Below are 6,458 nucleotides of genomic sequence, written 5' to 3'. Positions count from 1 at the left end.
ATTCCCTTAATTATTACACCAAATGCCTGCCGAAGCCCCACACCGACCAGCCTTGCTAGGTCAGAACTGGGCTCTGGGAACCCAATCTGAGTTTCCCAGTGAGTAGCTGAGCCATCACTACTGCTCCCGTTCCAGGTTCTCTTTGAAGAGGAAGCTGGAGTCAGGAGCAGAACCAAGATTCAAACACAGATACTGTGACATGGAATTCTGGGGCCTTAACTGCTGGGCTGAATGCCTGCCCCTGATAAGGTATTCTGTATCCTCATTTACATACCACGTCTGCAAAATCTGGAGTACATGTAATGCTTCCTGTCCATTTCAGTGAAATGCCAGTGTTCGTAGAATAGTGCCTGCTCTATACAATTTACAGTTGGAAATCCAGGTGTCAGGTAGCTGCAGACAGACTTAATTTCTTTTTCAAGGACTGAAGCAAGTTAGCAGCTTTCACATTTTTATTAATTAAAATCTGGTTGTATAGCCCCTCTTGCAAGTGCTCCCTCACATGTGGCTGTTGGCTCTCCCCCTGTACTGGATAACTTGATATCCAGTCCCAGCCGTAACTGGATTGTATGACCAAAGGGGAACAAAAAATCGATAGTTTTACCCATCGAACCCCTCTCTGTGTCCCACATACCCATTCTGCCCTCTGAAGGAAGTCCCTCTTTTTGAAAGTACAATGAATTCTGTCCCAAAAGGAAATGCATCTTGTGCGTGGAAATGCTTCCAGTTAGACCGCCAGTGTAGCGTTTCACAAGACATATTGTACTGCATGTGCAGTTTTTAAAGTGATCTCAACTAGTGCAGAGTCACCACTAGTGTGTGTCCGGCAATAGTAGAAAGCCTTTTGGCTGCTGAAACACAGCCTGTTTGCGCAGGAGACTTGGTTTGCTCTTAGGAGAGGGCAAACCTTGGGATGACTGGAACTCTGAGGTGCGATTAAGGTGTCCCCATGCTTCTTACCTGCACCCCTTTGCGGCCACTTCCTGTGTCGCACCTGCTGTGAGCCGCAGGTTGAGCCATGCCGGGACACAGGAGGTTCCCGTTGTAATGCTTTACACTTTGGTCTTCCCAGGCGGCATGGGAGTGAAACGGACCTGTACCCTACCTGAATGCTGCCCAGGCCCTCGTTCTGCATTACTCTAGAGCCTGGGACTCGTGAGGCACCCTGAGGTTGGAGCCAGAGCTGATGACATACAACTGCTGTAACAGCACAGACCAGTGGTTTAAGCTACAAGATCTACTTTCTTGATGATTCTGGAGGTTAGAAGTCAGATCAAGGTGTCATCAGATTGGTTTCTTCTGAGGCCTCACTCCTTGGTGCCCCCTTGCTGTGTCCTCATGTACATCTTTCTTCCAACCTTGTGAGGAAACTGGTTGTGTTGTGTTAGGACCCACCCAAATGACCTCATGTAAAGGCTCCATCCCCACCTGCACACCCATTCTGAAACGCTGGGGATTAAGATATTCACGTATTGACTTGGAGGGAGGGAGGGCACCACATCAGCAGTAACCTCCAGAGTGTGAAGTGAGGAAGGGGGCAGGGCGTGGGACACACCACTTACACCTACTTGAGACATTCCTAGGAAGTAAGTGGGTATCATTATACCTGTTTCACAGATGAAAACATCAAGGCCCAAGAGTTGCAGGGCATTGCCTGAGGTCCTACAAGGAACAGCAGAGCCAGACGTGGGACGCAGAGCTGCCATGGCATTCTGCCATGCCCACAGGATGGGTTCCATCAAAAGGACCTACTAAAGGAAAAGAGAAATCAAAAAATGGGGAGCTGTGCCTGCAGTTGTAACAGGCTTTTTACATAAAATAGTAAAAAATTAGAATAACTACCATTTTAATCATTTGAGAGAGGAGCAAGCAAGCAGGAAGAGATTGAGATCTTTCATCTACTGTCCCACTCCCCAGATGCCTACAGCCACCAGGGCTAGTGCAGGTGACAGGAACTCTACCCAGGTCTTCCATGTTGGTGGCAGGAACCCAAGTAACTTGGGCCAGCATCCCCTGCCTCCCTGGTGCATTAGCAGAAAGCTGGATCTTAAGTGCTGAGTGGCCAGGACTTGAACCAGGCATGCGAAATGAACTGGGGGTGTACCAAGCAGACACTAAGCGCACTGCACCCCAGTGCATGCCTCAGTAAATGCCAGTTTAATATATCAGGAATTCACTACTCTTGACTTAACCCTTAATCAAAATTTACCAAGTGGGTGAAAGTTACTACTAAGGTCAAAGTGTCTTAGCTGACATAAATCTAGACCTCTCTTGGAGCTTTGAGAGCAGATTTGATCCAGTAAGTACTAAGGTACAGCCATATCTTACATCTCCAAATTTGTGTCCAAATTCTTGGGAGTCAAAAGAAAGCCTTTATTTCTTTGCTTTTTGTAATAGCAGTGTTGCATCCACTCGACCACTAAAACAGAATGATACATTCACCGGTGACCGTCACAATTATATTACAATGAGAGGCAAGGCAACCAACTGAGCCCTTTACCCGAGTGTGGCCCCGAACAGCACTTTTATTGGGGCAGTTTACAAAAGCTTGTTGTGGCTGGACCTCCTGTACCCATGTCTTCTCTGGTCCGTAGTTAAGATAACCAGACTCAGACCTTGGAGCCACCTGTGAGATAACCAGGTCTTCTGGGAACTGAGAATTATCTGTGATACAGGGTCATAGCCGCTCGGCCTGCGAGCTCAATCTCACAGTTTCATACTCAAGCAAGCAAAGCAGAAATTACAAAAGTGAAAAATACTGCAGTTAGTAATGAACTATGTTAACTCCGTTTTGTTTTCAACTCTACAGCAGAAACAGAGGAATGTCCCCTAAGAAAAATTCTCCCTTACCTTTCTTTTGTAAATAGCAAGTAGTAAGGCATGACATCTAAGAGAAACTGGAATGTCACTGTGATAGTTTATCTTGCTTTCAAATTCTATGCATAGAAAATAAGTAGCAATGACTTCAGTTGATTGCAGTGTATGTACAATTCTCGCCTGAAACGTACCACATTGGAAAAATGTGTGAACTAAAGCTCATTCAGTCACATTTTTTTTTAAGATTTATTTATTTTTATTGGAAAGGCAGATATAAGAGAGAGGGGAGAGACAAAGAGGAAGATCTTCCACCCGATGATTCACTCCACAAGTGACTGCAACGGCCAGTACTATGCCAATCCAAAGCTAGGAGCCAGGAGTCTCTTCCAGGTCTCCCATGCGGGTGCAGGGTCGCAAGGCCGTCCTCGACTGCATTACCAGGCCACAAGCAGGGAGCTGGATGGGAAGCAGGGCTGCCCGGATTAGAACCGGTGTCCATATGGGATCTTGGCATGTTCAAGGCAAGGACTTCAGCCGCTAGACCACAGTGCTGGGCCCTCAATCACATTTCAAAACAAAAAACATAGGAACTAGAAAATATTTAGACAACATTAGAAAGGAATCTTGATTTTTTTTTTCCACAACTCTGAAAAATACTACATTCAATGTGAAATGTAGAAAGGGGAAATTAGGGGTTGGCATGTTGGCTCAACAGGCTAATTCTCCACCTGCAAGTACTGGTGGTATACCATATGGGTACTGGTTCACGTCCTGGCTATTCCATTTCCCATCCAGCTGCCTGCTTATGGCCTGGGAAAACAACGGAAATTGTCCCAAAACCTTGAGATCCTATACCCACATGGAAAACCCAGAAGCTCCTGGCTCCAGATCAGCTCAGCTTTGGCCATTGTGACATTTGGGGAGTGAACCAGCAGATAGAGGATCTTCCTCTCTGTCTCTTTCTATAAATTTACCTTTCCAATAATTTTTTTTTATAAAAAAAAGAATCGAGTAAGGGTTAGGACAATTTTCTGAGACTTGGAGCGTGGATTTATTATTTTAAATTTTTTAAATTGAAAGGTAGAGAGAGATATCCTCCATCTGTTGAATCACAAATACCTACGATAATAGTCTTAGCCACTTTCCTGTAGCCCTTGAAACTTTTTACCCTAATTAACTATGTAAAGATTGTCAAAATATAATTTAAAAAAATTTTTTAAAGAAAATAACTCTTAAAAAAAATACATATGGGCCTGGCGCGGTGGCGCAAGTGGTTAAAGGTCCTCGCCTTGCACGCCCGGGATCCCATATGGGCCGGTTCTATCCCAGCAGCCCCGCTTCCCTTCCAGCTCCCTGCCTGTGGCCCGGGAAAGCAGTCGAGGATGGCCCAAAGCTTTGGGAACCTGCACCCGCGTGGGAGACCCGGAAGAGGCTCCTGGCTTCGGATCGGCATAGTATCGACCCGTTGCGCTCACTTGGGGAGTGAATCATCGGACGGAAGATCTTCCTCTCTGTCTCTCCTCTGTATATCCGCCTTTCCAATGAAAAAATAATAATAATAATAAAAAAATACCTATGACAGCTGGGACTGAGCCAGACCAAAGAGCCAGGAAGTGCATCTAGGTCTCCTAGCAGAGCTGTCACCTGCTGCTTCCCAGGTGTAGCAGGAAACTTGATCAGAAGTGAAGGCAGGACTTGAACTCTAGTATGAGATTGGAGCAGCCCAAAAGCAGCAGCTTAAGCCACTGTATCCATAGCATCTGCCCCTTCAAAAATTTTTTTCAATCAAAATAAATTTGCTGGTCCTGGCATGATAGCACAAAGGCTAAATCCTTACTTTGCAAGGGCTGGGATCCCATATGGGTACTGGTTTCATGTCCTAGCTGTTCCACTTCCCATCCAGCTCCCTTCTTATGGCCTAGAAAAAATGATACAGGATGGCCCAAAGCCTTGGCACCCTGTACCCACATGGAAGACCCAAAAGAGGCTCCTGGCTCCCGATTTTGGACTGGCTCAGTTCCAACTGTTGCAGCCATTTGGGGATTGAACCAGCAAATGGAAGATCTTTCTCTGTCTCTCATTTCTGTGAATCTCCTTTCCAATGAAAATAAAAAATCTTTTTTTTAAAGTTTTCTTTATTTGAGAAGCAGATGGAGAAAGATGGAGATTGTGTATGTGCTGGTTCACTCTCCAAATGTCCACAATAGTTAGAGGTAGGCCAGGCCAAAGCCAGGATCCTAGAACTCCATCCAGATGTCTCACAGGGTGGCAAGGTACCCACAGGGTACGTTAGCAGGAGATAGAATAGGAAGCAGCTTTGTGACCTAATCCCAGTCACTTTGATACGGGATGTGTGTCCCAAGCAACATCATGATGCATAACCATATGCCCAATGCCTCAAAATATCTTAAGCGTGCCACCTTCTCCCATTCTCATGGTGCCACATGTCCTTTGGACTCCTGCTAGGAATCGCAACTTTGTCTTCCTACCCCTCCCATACCTTTCTATTTACAGGAAGTGGTGAACTTGAGCTTAGTATGAAGTAAGATGTCTTGATTAATGGTTTTATTATTCAAGAAGGCAAATATGGTCATGTCTCTGCTTAAAACCCTGCAGTTTATAACTACCTAGAACACCATCTCCAACCCAGCTTCCTCCTGGCCACCCTCCTGCCTCCTTCCACATTTTCACTTCCAGCAGCCACTCAACTCTTCCCTACCTCTGAGGGCCTCGGGGTGGTGATTATTCAGCTTTGGAAATTGCCTGCATCCATCTGAGTCATGGTAGCTCGTGTCAGAATTCAGAGAGATCTCCTGGCCCTCTAACCTAAATCACACCATCACTCGCTACACCTTTGGTAGGCTTATAATTATACATATGTTAGATGCCCTGATTGCTCCTGGCCCTGGACAAGGGTCTGTTGTTTAAAGATGCTGGGCTGTAGGTGCAAGGAATGAAGGCAGGAGGTAGGTAGTGAGCAAAAAGGAATTGAGGATTGCCAGCATATGCCCACAGCCACTTCTCCACTGCACTAGCGCCACTCAAAGTTTGTATCACCTGCCATGCAGACTGTCTGAGTCTCACCACCTGAAAACCCATGGCTGGCTATAAGGAACCAATGTGACAACTGCAGGCTGGGTTCCTATAGTGACCCATAGGCTGTTACAATGTCACTGCAATGAATTGGCCATGGTTCATAGAGCCACCCCACTGTGCCCATGACATCTTCACACTTCTGAGATTTTAAAAATAAATAAATAAAAGGGCATAAAAATGGGCAACATTCAAATCCACCCCCAAATTCTGCCTCCCTGGAATATTCTCTGTCCCAGACACCACCTTTAATAATGTTAAGAAGTCAGCTGCAAACTTTGTTAAAGGTGATTCTCTCTCGCTCGCTCTCTCTTTCTCTCTCTAAGTGTGTACATGCCCTCTGCCTGTACACAAATCTGGCTTCCCTTGCTGGCACATCTCTTTCTTGAATTCATTCTTGTGCAGAATGAACTTGAACCAATTCTGGCCATGGGCCACCTGTACAATACAAGTTCATCTACAGGAAACCAAGATATGTCACCAATGTGTTAGGGATCTCATTTCTGGCTCCAGGCCCAGGAGATGAGCAGTTAGGAGGTGAGGTAAGG

The sequence above is a fragment of the Ochotona curzoniae genome, unplaced genomic scaffold (genome assembly GCF_017591425.1).
Source record: "Ochotona curzoniae isolate NIBS_2020 unplaced genomic scaffold, NIBS_Ocur_1.0 contig_3819, whole genome shotgun sequence".
NCBI lineage: Eukaryota > Metazoa > Chordata > Mammalia > Lagomorpha > Ochotonidae > Ochotona > Ochotona curzoniae.
This window is presented reverse-complemented; position numbering follows the sequence as displayed.